This window comes from Zootoca vivipara, chromosome 10, assembly GCF_965207765.1.
Source record: "Zootoca vivipara chromosome 10, rZooViv2.hap1.1, whole genome shotgun sequence".
NCBI lineage: Eukaryota > Metazoa > Chordata > Lepidosauria > Squamata > Lacertidae > Zootoca > Zootoca vivipara.
The window spans coordinates 20,339,162-20,352,335 of record NC_142593.1 but is presented as its reverse complement, the minus strand read 5'-3'; positions in this window follow the sequence as shown (position 1 = coordinate 20,352,335).

Here is a 13,174-nt window from a genome sequence, read left to right as displayed (position 1 = left end):
CCTACGTATGTTAACTTCTTAAGACATTGTTTGGTTTTATTTTTAATTAGGTCACCGTCAAGCGAAGCGGTTGCAATGAAATGTGTGTAGTAGCAGAATAAAAGCACAGGAGTCCTTTAAAAGATGCACCATAGGGTTCAATGCCCTTTGATTTCATTGATTCCATACTGAGCGGTTGCCTAGACAGCTGCTTTCCCACTATGCTGGTTGCATAATTTAGCATTAAAGCAGGTGTGGGAAACAGGCCCACAAGCCAGACATACATGCTTGCATCAGATTTTTCTTCAACAATCCTTCCACAATCTGTCATTTCAACTATGGTGCCAACATGCTGACCCCACTAATCTTCCACGATGCTGTCTGGACATCTGCAGATGAGCATGGGGATTGGCACCATCTTTGGGTAGCTTTATTTGAAAGTGCTCATAGGTCACGCCTGCACAGATTGTGCTCTCCTAAGGCCAACACAGCGCACCACAGCAATAGGAGGGCTGAGATCACAGCAATAGGAGGGCTGTCAAGGTTCAAGAAGACCACAAAGTACGTGGCTGACTTTGGAACTTGGAACTAAATCATGCAGGTCTGTCTTAGATGCACCATACTTCACAGTATAAATGCATGTGTTTGAATTCTTGCTTTTTACCCAGATTTTGGAGTTTTTTTAGCTGAAGACCTTACTATTTTTTTTGAACCAAATGTATAACATCCCGTCCAAATCTACAATTCTACAGTTCTGTTGTGTTCAGAGTCCCGTTGGAACACAGGAGCTGGGCCCAGACAGCCATATCAGGTGAGAATTAAGGTGTAGAAAACGTATTCTCCAAGTTGTAGGTACATAAATGAATTTTTACCCTTGAACGTTACATTTCAGTTTCGACTTGCACATAATCCCGGTCCTACTCTAGTAAGTGTGCTCCATTAACAGGGATGTGTACTAATATTGGCAGTGACATGTGGTGAAATTTCTTGTAGGGGAACAGTTATGCGCCAGCTTGTGGGGGTGAATGGGGGGCATCAGCATAATGTATGTGAGAGCCTTGTGCCTCCCTCCCTGAGCTGGGCAGAAGCTTCCCAGGCTTTGGGAAGGAGGCACCAGGATTTAATACTTTTAATAATCCAATTTTCTGGGAACTTTTAGGGAACTAGGCTCATCCCCCTAGTCCACTGACACCACGCTACTGAATTAACACATTTGTATATTTGGATTATATGCAGAATTCTAAGTAAATCTGAAATATTATTCCTCACTACATAGATAAGGGATGGGGAATGTCATGCCCAGGGGCCAAGCGCAGTCCTCCAAGTCTGTCTTTCTGGCCCCCAGGGCTATTCCCATGCCACACCCCCTCCCAAGGCCCCCCTCCTCATTGGCCTTGATTTACACTCTCCTTGGATGTTTTTATCCACCTTAAATGTATCCTTGAGGTTTGATAACACCTTCTGCATTCTTCAATAGATTGAGAGTGGTGCGTCAAGTGTGCAAAAACTAGCATTCTGTACAAAGGTTAAATATACAGTTGTTGATCTGGCCACTCTTGACTCTGTCCCCTGCCGGCACTGCCATGTGCCCCCCCCCCTGGAAGATTGCCCAGAAGGAAATGTGGCCCTCAGTCTGAAAAAGGACCCCCCCCCCATCCCTGCTATAGATGTATGGGTGGTGATCAAATTGGGAGAAAGGAAACAGGTTAAACTGAAATATCCTTTCAGAGGGTGATACCGAATATTTGTCATACTCAGTGAAGAGTAAGTAAATTCAAGGGACTTAAGTCCCTTCATTTCTATGGGACTCCTCTAAGTATGACTAACACAGAGTATTCTCAAGTACTTTTTCTCACTAGATGATCAGTTAATACCCAGTTTCCATGCTCTCTTCAATACTTCATTGAAAGTATTAAGATACCAATGTCCTGTTTTTTGTCTGAGAAAATTCATGCCCTTATGACAGCTAATTCATGAACCCTTAGCATTGTACTGCCTGTCAACCAGACACAGGAAATCTCAGAGGTGATTTCAGAACCACTGGCAATAATCTTTGAAAATTCCTGGAGAACAGGCGAAGTTCCAGCAGACTGGAGGAGGGCAAATGTTGTCCCTATTTTCAAAAAGGGGAAAAGAGAGGACCCAAACAATTACCGCCCAGTCAGCCTGACATCAATACCAGGAAAGATTCTAGAGCAGATCATTAAGCAAACAGTCTGTGAGCACCTAGAAAGAAACTCTGTGATCACTAAAAGTCAGCATGGGTTCCTGAAAAATAAGTCATGTCAGACTAATCTGATCTCATTTTTTGACAGAATTACAAGCCTGGTAGATGAAGGGAACGCTGTGGATGTAGCCTATCTTGATTTCAGCAAGGCCTTTGACAAGGTGCCCCATGATATTCTTGTAAAGAAGCTGGTAAAATGTGGGCTAGACAATGCTACCATTCAGTGGATTTGTAACTGGCTTACTGACCGAACCCAAAGGGTGCTCATCAATGGCTCCTCCTCATCCTGGAGAGTAGTGACTAGTGGGGTGCCACAGGGTTCTGTCTTGGGCCCAGTCTTGTTCAACATCTTTATCAATGACTTGGATGATGGGCTTGAGGGCATCCTGAGCAAGTTTGCAGATGACACCAAATTGGGAGGGGTGGCTAACACCCCAGAGGACAGGATCACACTTCAGAATGACCTTAACAGATTAGACAACTGGGCCAAAGCAAACAAGATGAATTTTAACAAGGAGAAATGTAAAGTACTACACTTGGGCAAAAAAAATGAAAGGCACAAATACAGGATGGGAGACACCTGGCTTGAGAGCAGTACATGTGAAAAGGATCTAGGAGTCTTGGTAGACCACAAACTTGACATGAGTCAGCAGTGTGATGCAGCAGCTAAAAAAGCCAATGCAATTCTGGGCTGCATCAATAGGAGTATAGCATCTAGATCAAGGGAAGTAATAGTACCACTGTATTCTGCTCTGGTCAGACCTCACCTGGAGTACTGTGTCCAGTTCTGGGCACCACAGTTCAAGAAGGATACTGATAAGCTGGAACGTGTCCAGAAGAGGGCAACCAAAATGGTCAAAGGCCTGGAAACGATGCCTTATGAGGAACGGCTTAGGGAGCTGGGTATGTTTAGCCTGGAGAAGAGAAGGTTAAGGGGTGATATGATAACCATGTTCAAATATATAAAAGGATGTCATATAGAGGAGGGAGAAAGGTTGTTTTCTGCTGCTCCAGAGAAGCGGACACGGAGCAATGGATTCAAACTTCAAGAAAGAAGATTCCACCTAAACATTAGGAAGAACTTCATGACAGTAAGAGCTGTTCGGCAGTGGAATTTGCTGCCAAGGAGTGTGGTGGAGTCTCCTTCTTTGGAGGTCTTTAAGCAGAGGCTTGACAGCCATCTGTCAGGAATGCTTTGATGGTGTTTCCTGCTTGGCAGGGGGTTGGACTGGATGGCCCTTGTGGTCTCTTCCAACTCTATGATTCTATGATTCTATGAAATACTAATTTTGGTAATCAGGAAACAGCAGGCTGTAGGATATATTACATAGCAGGAGTCCAAGTATAACAGTGCCCTATTTTAATTGATTACTTACTTAGTTCAGTTAGCAAAATGGTTGTTCCTTTTGCCCTGCCAGCTTCTAGCCTTAAAATATGTATTATTAAAAAATATATGTAGTATAGTTTCCAGTGGAACAAAGCTTATTTTATTTGTTGCATCAAAATGTTAAAATTTAGCAAATTAAATAAGCTTTGACTAACAGATTTGTGGGGCACACCTACTTTTTTGGTGTTCTAATAGCTCAGTCAGTTAGAATATGGTACTAATAACACCAAGGTTGCAGGTTCGATCTCCATACGGGACAACTGCATATTCCTGCATTGCAGGGGGTTGGACTAAATAGCCCCCAGGGTCCCTTCCAATTCTATTATCTCTGTGACAAGGCAGCTTCCTTCCTGGTAAAGGCTCCTTTGTCTTTATAGCCATAGAGCACAAATACGTTTTGCAGGTAAAATGCATGCTATTCCTTAAAGCCATATTTCGCTTGGGGGAACTGGACCTCCTGCAGAGATTTTGAAGAAACAAAAATCTTGCCCAAGATGCGATCCACCTGCTGAGAGTGGCTATTAAGGAATATCTCTGTAGCATTCACAATGGCAAAGAATAGACAGCACATTGCTTCTCTAATAATACCCTTCTCTGGAGTGTAAGCTCTGCTTCGAAGATACTCTCTCCACGGGAGTCCATAGACTGAATTAAACAGGTGTCAGCCAGTACATAAGTACGGACAGCAGTGTGTCTATTTCTGGAGATTGCTTGGATACAGATGAATGGCCAGGGTTTAAGACAGTGTCTTTTAGAAGGGCAAAAGAACTGTGAATTTATCGTCAAGTTACATTTACAGTCAGAAAGCAAAACAGCAAGGCCACCACTCACATGGCACAGCTTTGCCTGGTCTATCCCATTTCTGGCCGCAGGTTTGAAGGCATCCTCACACTCAAACAGTGATACAGCAGGGAGCTGGGAGACAGCTAGGCTAGTTGGTGCAGTTTTTGATATGGAGAAATGTTGAATATTTCATCCTTTCAATTGCAGTCTGAAAAGGTGCAGCTGTGCAAAACCTGCAGCACATGAAGGCTCTGACAGTTTGCTTCTGGACCAGTTCACATTGCAGTACATTCGTACCTTGGATTTCAAACAGCTTAGTTCTCAAACGTTTTGGCTCCCAAACGCTGCAAACCCAAAAGTGACTGTTCCGGTTTGCAAACTATTTTTGGAAGCCGAACGCTTGACGGGGCTTCTGCGGCTTCCAATTGACTGCAGGAGCGTCACACTTTGGTTTTCAAACATTTTGGAAGTCGAACGGACTTCCGGAATGGATTCCGTTCGACTTCCAAGGTACGACTGTATAAGCATGGAGAATTGGGAAACACTGGCCTACAAGCGCTCCAATTGGAGAATAGCCTTTACCAAACACATCATGGACTTTGAATAAGCACAAACGCAGGATGAAAGGGAGAAATGAGCTAAGAGGAAGGTTGTTGTTGTTTAGTTGTTTAGTCATGTCCGACTCTTCATGACCCCATGGACCAGAGCACGCCAGGCACTCCTGTCTTCCACTACCTCCCGCAGCTTGGTCAAACTCATGTTCATAGCTTCGAGAACACTGTCCAACCATCTCGTCCTCTGTTGTCCCCTTCTCCTTGTAGCCTCAATCTTTTCCAACATCAGGGTCTTTTCCAGGGAGTCTTCTCTTCTCATGAGGTGGCCAAAGTATTGGAGCCTCAGCTTCAGGATCTGTCCTTCCAGTGAGCACTCAGGGCTGATTTCCTTAAGAAAGGTATGTTTGGCAAATCCTCACTGTGATCAACTCCTGCCCAGAAACCTATGTCCCCACTGTTGAAGGATGTGTGGATCCAGAATTGGCCTCCACAGTCACTTATGGACTCACCATTAAGACCGTTTTCATGAAAGACAATCTTACTCGGCTACGAGTGATTGCCAAAGAAGAAGTAGTTTGCATGATTTTTATGCTGAAATGTTGGCTGGGTAAATGTCCACAATTCAACAGGCACAGAAGTGATGGATGCAACAACTACCTAGATCTGGGTCGTGTGTGTGTGTACCCCCCCCCCCCACACACACACACATTTCTGCCAATATAGGCTGACATGTTACCATCTATCTCACAAAGGATTCTGTGTTAGTTAGTGGCAAAATGTTTTATCAAAGCAAGGCTTGGGTTCTCATGAAGCAATTGCACAATCACATTGCAGGTCAACATGCATAGCATTCTCAACCCAGTTGCAAAGGTTTCTGCATTGCCCCTTACTTGGGCTTCAAATTTTAGCTTAATCGTTTCGGAGAAGCAAGAAAAATAGCCAAGAGGTGTGATTCAAAGCAGTTTATGATAGAGTTACTGGCAATGAGAAATCACCAAAGTTGCAAGGAATGAAACATCAATGAGGCAGTCCCTCCCCTCTTTCAGGTTCTTTGTGATTTTCCCCAGTTTCCAGGTTCTTTGTGACACAAAATAAGGTGTGCTTCTTCAGAGGAACAAAGTAGCTTTGAAATATTTAACTGGATGGGAGTCTATAAAGGGAGCAAAAACAAAAAACAAAAAACACCAAAAGGAACTCTTTATAGAATGCCCCAGACCTGTAGCAATCATCAGAACACAAAAACTTATAGTTTATGTGTTTTGAGGTCACATTTTGACAGCAGTACTTTCTTCCCTGTTGTGCGCTGCTACGTGCAGCTTTTCCCCATTCCAATCAGAAGCAAATTGCATCACTCCCCTTCTAGGTGCCCCTTAAAGAAAGAAAAATCAAAATGTTTGTGTGACAGTGAATGCCCCTGACTTGGCATTGTATGATATCTTGATTTAAAAATTTGGAAGTTTAACTTTGGATGGCGTGGTTCAGAAGCTTATAATAAATCAAGTTAATCTATCCAATCTACCCACCCCAATGGGTGGCATCCACACAGTTAGATGCTTTAAACATCATTGAAGTCTCATGCAGATGTCCCATTTCAATCTGCTCAATTTAGTCATGTCTAATACTGGGACGTGGGTGGCGCTGTGGGTTAAACCACAGAGCCTAGGGCTTACTGATCAGAAGGACGGCGGTTCGAATCCCCACGACAGGGAGAGCTCCTGTTGCTCGGTCCCTGCTCCTGCCAACCCAGCAGTTCGAAAGCACGTCAAAGTGCAAGTAGATAAATAGGTACCGCTCCAGCGGGAGGGTAAACGGCGTTTCCGTGTGCTCTGGTTCGCCAGAAGCGGCTTAGTCATGCTGGCCACATGACCCGGAAGCTGTACGCTGGCTCCCTCGGCCAATAATGCGAGATGAGTGCCGCAGCCCCAGAGTCCGCAACTGGACCTAATAGTCAGGGTTCCCTTTACCTTAATAGTGCTGCAGCCATAGACACTGTCTACTCAAGAGGACTTACTCCTACGATTGCAGCCTAAATAAAGTCTCAGTGGAAGCCCATGCAAGGGCTTCTGCTTCTGCAGTGGGGTTTTCCACCACTGCCTTCCCCCATGTGCCCTACAAAAATGGCTCTGGGAACAGCAAGTAGGGAGAGGAGAGGTGGGATCGTTGTGTCTGGCAAGCTGAAATTCCTGTGCTGACGGAACAATCAGAAGTGTGCGATGTTGAAGTCCTCCCACTGATTTCATCAATACTACTTATTTATTTTGTTTCATTATTTGTGTCCTGCCTCTCTATTGACCAAACAAAACTAGCTCATGGTGGCCAAACAAAACTATCATTGTGCAAAAAACAACAACAAAAAGCAAACAGTTGTGTGAGGGACAGGGGATATCGCGAAGTCCCTCCCCTCCTGAGTTCAAGCCCATCCCCGAGGACAGGGGAAAGCAGAGAGAGTTCCGATTCCAGTGGGGAAGCAGGAAGTCGTGTCCGAGGCTCAGGCAAGGTAGAGGAGCCAGGGTACCAGGTGGGACAGGAAGGGGCAAATAAGGGGGGGAGACCCATCCCCCCAACTCCGGAATTACGCAGAAAGAGGAGGGGAAAGAGGATGGGTCTGCCAAAGCTTTTGTGTTGGAGAAAGACGCGCCAAAAGCCATTCGGAGGTTCTGAACCCGACTGAACACATAGCTCCGTGTATATAGCAATGACTTCAGCACTGTAAATACGCAGCACCAATAAAAGAATAAAATGCAGAGCTGTGTAGAGTCGTTACTCTGAAGTAGCCCGCTCCGGCCACTGTGACAGCAACCTCCGAATCTTTTTTTGGGCTACTTTGGAGTTGCCGGGATGAGTGCGTCAGAGGCGGAGAAATGGCGGCAGATCGCGGAGAAAGCCCAACAGGACCTGCAGCAACTGGCACTGCAGGCACAGGGGGAATTAAAGGCAGCTAAAGAAGAAACCAAGAAGGTCCAGGAGGACCGGCTACAACTTGCGGAACAGGTGAGAGCGCTTCAGGAAAAAGAGCAGCAATTAAGGGCGGTGGCGGTAGAGCTCCAAAACAAGCTGGATGCCGAGAAAAACAAGGCGGGAGGGGCCCCCCAACTCCAAGTGCTGCCAGGAAGGAGAGCGGGGACCCTAGTAAGCAAGTTCAATGGAGACCCGAGGGAATATCATGGCTTTGAGACTGAGATCGTGTATGCTCTTGAGCTGCACCATGATGAGTTCCCTGATGATGAGCACAGGGTAGCGTTTATTGTGGAACACCTTACAGGGGCAGCCAGGGAGTGGCTAAGACCGTTAATAGCGACAAAAAATCCTTGCATGAAGAATGTCAAACTATTTCTAGAGGCTTTGAAAACTATGTATGCGTCCGATAGTCATATGGACCAGACCAAGGAGGAACTGCATAATTTAAGGCAAAGAACAATGACAGTTCGCGAATATTGGGCGAGATTCACCATGCTAGTGCACAGACTGGGGTGGGAACTGCACTCGCCTCCGATGGAAGCGGCGTTCTACCTGGGGTTGAATGAGGATGTGAAAGATGAGCTCTCGAGAGGTCCAAAGCCCAGTAATATGGATCAGCTGAGCAAAGCGGCTCTGGCGGTGGGGGTGAGACAGGAATCCCGGTGGAACGACAAGCAAGCAACGCGCGCAAAGCGGGCTTGGTTCCCACGATCGCAGGAGAAGCCACTCCCCCAACAACCCTTCCAAGCCACGCCTGGGACCAGCCAGGACCAGGAACCCATGCAAATTGATAGCGCGCGCGCGCGGGCTTTTCAAACCCCAGCGGCGACAAGACGCAAGGAGGGAAGGGGCGGGAATTGCTTTCTCTGCAACTCCCCCCAGCATCTCGTCAGAGACTGCCCACATCGCAGAGAGTGGCAAGGAAAGGCGGGAACGGTTGTGCCCTCCCCCACTGACGCAGCACCACAGCAGGGAAACGGGAAAGCCTGGTTGCAGGAGACAAGGGGCAGCAGCCAGGCGCAGTCAGCAGACAACAGCCCCAGCCCGCCCACCCGCACAGCGAGGAGCAGAGCCAGCCCACCCCTCCCAGAGCAAGAGTGGTTCTAGAAGTGACGCTAACGCTCCCAAATGGCTATCCCCTGACAGTCCTCGCCTTAATTGACAGTGGTGCATCTGCCAACTTCTTCTCGAGAAACTTTGCAGAAGAGCACCAAATACAGCTTCTGCAGCTGGACTTTCCCTTGCACGTAGCCACCATTGACGGCCGGGAGCTGCTGGGAGGGGCCGTCACTCATCAACCCCCCCCCCATGAGAATGACGGTGGGAAGGCACTCTGAGACACTGGCATTCAACGTCACCACCATCTCAGACCCCCCCATCGTCTTGGGCATGAGCTGGCTGGCGCGCCACGACCCCTCCATCAGTTGGCACCAGAGATGCATCACGTTTGGGTCGGACTTTTGTCTGGAACATTGCATGCAGCACCAACCAGGGGAGGGGCCTCCAATAGCCACGGTGGCCACCATGCACGTCAAAGGGGGTGAGGCGATACCCAAGCCGTACTGGGACCTGCAGGAGGTCTTCAGCGAAGCGGAGTCCGACCACCTACCCCCACACAGGCCTTTCGACTGCCAGATCAACCTGGTGCCAGGGGCAACTATACCCCCAGCCAAGCTGTACGCCATGTCAGATCAGGAACTGGAGGATCTGCGCGCTTTTATCGACAAGAACCTCAAGCGGGGGTTCATCAGAGAAAGCAAGGCAGCAGGGGGCAGCCCGGTCTTCTGGGTGGACAAGAAAGACACGCAACAGCGCCGTCTTGTGGTGGATTTCAGACGACTGAATTCAGTGACAGAGCCAGTGGCTTTCCCCATGCCCAGAGTGGATGATCTCCTGACAGCGGCACGCAGGGGCAAGATTTTCACCAAGCTAGACCTAAGGGGGGCGTACAACTTGATCAGGATCCGGGAAGGCGATGAATGGAAAACCATGATGTTCACGCCTCTGGGCTCTTTTGAATATCTGGTGATGCCCTTCGGGTTGCAAGGGGGCTCAGCATGCTTCCAGGCCTTCATGCACCACGTCCTGGGGTCCCTCCTCTTCAAGAACTGCTTGGTCTTCCTAGATGACATCCTTATCTATTCCAATGACCCAGTGCAGCATGTGAAGGATGTCAGGGAGGTGTTGCAGCGCCTGAAGGAGAACCACCTGTATGTGAAGCTGGAGAAGTGCAAGTTTCACACCAAAGAGGTGGACTTCCTAGGCTACAAGCTGTCAGACAAGGGGCTGGCGATGGACAAGGACAAGGTGCAGGCCATCCTGGACTGGCACAGCCCCAGGACGCGCAAAGATGCCCAACGCCTACTAGGCTTCGCTAACTTCTACAGGAAGTTCATCAAGAACTTCTCTCGTGTCACGGCTCCTATCACCGACTGCCTGAGAGGCAAGCAGAAGTTCCGGTGGACACCGGAGGCGCAAGCAGCGTTCGAAAGCCTCAAAAGGGTGTTCGCTTCAGACCAGCACCTGTTCCACGTGGTGCAGGATGCGCCCCTACGCCTGGAGACAGATGCTTCAGACAAGGCTTTGGGAGCGATTCTGTTGCAACTGGACGCCAACAGAGAGTGGAGACCCTGTGCCTTCTTCTCCAGGAAGCTGACCCAGCCAGAACGCAACTACACAGTGTTTGATAGGGAACTTCTCGCGATCCACGCTGCGTTCCAGCACTGGCGACACTTCCTGGTGGGCGCCAAGCACCCCATCCAGGTGTGCACAGACCACAAGAACCTGGAGTTCTGGAGAACTGCCAGGGTGCTCAACCAGCGGCAGATACGGTGGGCAGAGTTCTTCTCGAACTTCAACTTCTCCATCCACTACATCCCGGGGGAGCAGAATGTCAGGGCGGATGCCCTATCCCGCAAGCCAGAGTACATGGAGGAGGAGTTGCCACCAGCACCCAGGCACATTTTCCCCCCATCAGCATGGTCCTGCGGAGCAGCAGTGGTGAGCGAGGCAGAACTCACAGCACTGACAGCAGCTGATGAATTTGCCACCCGCATCTTCAGAGAACTGAGAGGGGGGAGGGAGCAGGCAAAAGACTTCACAGACCGCAGGGGGCTGCTTTTCTACAAGGGTGCACTGTACCTGCCCACCACCCAGCTTAGACGTAAGGTCCTCAAGCAGATGCACGACAACCCAACGGCGGGTCATTTTGGAAGGGACAAAACCGCTCACCTAGTCATGAGACACTTCTGGTGGCCAGGGGTGCGGGAAGATGTCAGAGACTATGTACGGGGCTGTGACACCTGCCAGCGAGCAAAGGTGGTCAGAGCAGCACCAGCAGGGTTGCTGGAGCCATTAGCCACCCCGCACAGGCCGTGGGAAGTAGTGTCAATGGACTTCATCACAGACCTGCCATCGTCCAGGGGCAAGACCGCAGTGTTGGTGGTGGTGGACCTTATGTCCAAAATGTGCCATTTTATACCGTGTGCCAGGGCGGTCTCTGCAGAAGAGACAGCCAAACTGTTTGTTGACCACGTATTCAGATTGCATGGATTACCTTTAAGGGTTATTTCGGATAGAGGCCGCCAATTTGTTTCCAGGTTCTGGAGGCGGCTCATGAACCTCCTGCAGGTGGAGGTTAGCTTGTCGACGGCTCGGCACCCGCAGACCAATGGACAGGCAGAGAGGGTCAACGCCATTCTGCAGCAGTACCTGAGATGCTACGTCAGCCAGAGGCAAACGGACTGGGTGGATCGCCTGCCACTGGCAGAATTTGCCTACAACAATGCGGTGCACGTCTCCACAGGGGTGTCGCCCTTTAAGGCCAACTACGGGCGCGACCTCAGATCTTTCCCGGAGAGGGAGGGGGAGGAGGAGGAGGAGGGCCCGCAGGCAGAGGATTGGGCAGAGGAGCTGGAGACGGTGCACCAGCAGCTCAGAGAACACTTGGAGAGGGCCAAGGAAGCGTACAAAAAGGGGGCAGATCGCCACAGGCGACCGGGGGAGGTCATCAGGGTGGGGGACAAGGTTTGGTTGTCCTCGGAGGGCCTTCCCACCAGAGGGAGGTGCAAGAAGCTGGCACCCAGAAGGTTGGGCCCTTTCACGGTCACGCAGCAGGTAAACCCGGTGGCATACAGGCTGGCACTGCCAGAGGACATGAGGGTGCATCCAGTGTTTCATAGATCGCTGCTGTCGCCGTACAGGGAAAGCAGCAGGCTCCGAGGCAGCGAACAAACCCCCGAGGGAGGGGGGGAGAGGGAAGGCAGGGAGCAACTCAATGAGGCCACGGCCATCCTTGATTCACGGAGAGGGGTGGGGGGCCTGGAGTACCTCATGGCATGGGAGGATGCTCCACCGTCACAGAATGAATGGGTCCCAGCCACTCAGATACAGGAGGAATTCCTGGTAGAAGAATTTCACGCCCTCTTTCCCCACAGACCCAAGCCCTGGCACATGGAAAGGGAGGGGGAGGGGGAGGAAGCACGGGAGAGCAGTTCACCATGGCGCTGGGAAGCGGAGTTTGAGGAACCAGAGGACGAGGTATGGGCGTCACCGAGATCCACCCAGTCAGAGGAAGAAGCAGATTGGCAGAACATTTTTACCCCCACCAGCTCTGACGCCACGGACTTTTTAGGATTCCCGTCCTCCCAGGCGGAAGGGGGGGGCTCGCAGGACTGGGGGGAGGTGTTCACACCAACGGGCTCGGAAAGTACTGAGTTCTTAGGCTTCCAGTCGTCACCGACACCTGGGGGGGGGACCTGGGGAGGGGAGAAGGAGAGCTTGGGAGGGGGGTGGATGTGAGGGACAGGGGATATCGCGAAGTCCCTCCGCTCCTGAGTTCAAGCCCATCTCCGAGCACAGGGGAAAGCAGAGAGAGTTCCGATTCCAGTGGGGAAGCAGGAAGTCGTGTCCGAGGCTCAGGCAAGGTAGAGGAGCCAGGGTACCAGGTGGGACAGGAAGGGGCAAATAAGGGGGGGAGACCCATCCCCCCAACTCCGGAATTACGCAGAAAGAGGAGGGGAAAGAGGATGGGTCTGCCAAAGCTTTTGTGTTGGAGAAAGACGCGCCAAAAGCCATTCGGAGGTTCTGAACCCGACTGAACACATAGCTCCGTGTATATAGCAATGACTTCAGCACTGTAAATACGCAGCACCAATAAAAGAATAAAATGCAGAGCTGTGTAGAGTCGTTACTCTGAAGTAGCCCGCTCCGGCCACTGTGACAAGTTGCAACTGATCAGTTCAAAATCATAGGAAATGGAAGAATCTCATGTAGAAGTTAACTCTT